Genomic DNA, 1177 nt, shown 5'->3' on the forward strand with positions numbered 1-1177 from the left:
TCTACAGACAGTCGCAAATCTCCTCACCAACCTACTCGCAAGCGCATGAAGGGTTGACTGGTGACACATGAATTGTGTAACGAAGAATACAATTCATTCATCTTTCACTATCTACTGAACTCTGTGTCACCAGTCCCCATCGTTCACTTGACCATTTCGCCTCCCATACTCCTTGTCATCTCCCATTCATGATAAACATCACTGCGGTGTCACTGGAAGAAAAAGAATGAACATCCGTTACTTGCGTCTTGAACACCGCTAGGACGAACTTCTCATAAATTGTTGCCGTTTGAGATGATTTGTATGCCAAAAGGTTCCAGCATGAAATGATGTAAATGGTCGATGCAGGGCTCGAACCTGCGACCCTCGCGTTATTAGCACGATGCTCTAACCGACTGAGCTAAACGACCAAACAACAATCGTCATTGATGCATGATGCAATCGGAGGAGGAAATTCGACTTCGAAAGCCGGCTCCCCGCCCCCATGACCAGTGTTGGATGGAACAACTGTGTCGCGAAGAAACGTGAATTTTCAAACATCTTTGGACAGGGGGCGCGGGGTTGAACCAGTCGTGTCTACTGGTGTGGGAGTCCTCTACATCGGTTGATTTCGCGTCAGAGCCTACTGACTCGCTCAAAACCTATTTGTTCACGGGATAGCCAAGGGCTGGGCCGAGAATCGAACTCGGGACCTCTCGCACCCAAAGCGAGAATCATACCACTAGACCACACAGCCAAACTAATATATAATTACAAGTTTTTTTCTAGGCTAGCATATCTACAGGAAGTCACAGATAAATTACTCTAATGTAAGGGCTGTGCCGAGAATTGAACTCGGGACCTCTCGCACCCTAAGCGAGAATCATACCACTAGACCACACAACCGTACCGTTGTATTTGTTGCCGTCTTCGCACCCCAGAGCCCAAGTCTACAGACAGTCGCAAATCTCCTCACCAACCTACTCGCAAGCGCATGAAGGGTTGACTGGTGACACATGAATTGTGTAACGAAGAATACAATTCATTCATCTTTCACTATCTACTGAACTCTGTGTCACCAGTCCCCATCGTTCACTTGACCATTTCGCCTCCCATACTCCTTGTCATCTCCATTCATGATAAACATCACTGCGGTGTCACTGGAAAAAAAGATGAACATCCGTTACTTGCGTCTTGA

The 1177-nt window shown here is 47.0% G+C and overlaps 3 non-coding genes across 3 annotated transcripts; all 3 read right to left on the reverse strand.

Moving 5' to 3' along the window:
- Positions 1–336: 336 nt before the first annotated feature.
- Positions 337–410, reverse strand: Pmar_PMAR029715. The gene has a single exon. It is a non-coding gene; the product is annotated as a tRNA-Ile (tRNA).
- Positions 411–664: 254 nt separating this feature from the next.
- Pmar_PMAR029716 lies at positions 665–736 on the reverse strand. The gene has a single exon. It is a non-coding gene; the product is annotated as a tRNA-Pro (tRNA).
- Positions 737–813: 77 nt separating this feature from the next.
- Positions 814–885, reverse strand: Pmar_PMAR029717. The gene has a single exon. It is a non-coding gene; the product is annotated as a tRNA-Pro (tRNA).
- Positions 886–1177: the final 292 nt, after the last annotated feature.

Source organism: Perkinsus marinus (genome assembly GCF_000006405.1).
Source record: "Perkinsus marinus ATCC 50983 genomic scaffold scf_1104296957502, whole genome shotgun sequence".
In the NCBI taxonomy this organism is placed as follows: Eukaryota; Perkinsozoa; order Perkinsida; family Perkinsidae; genus Perkinsus; species Perkinsus marinus.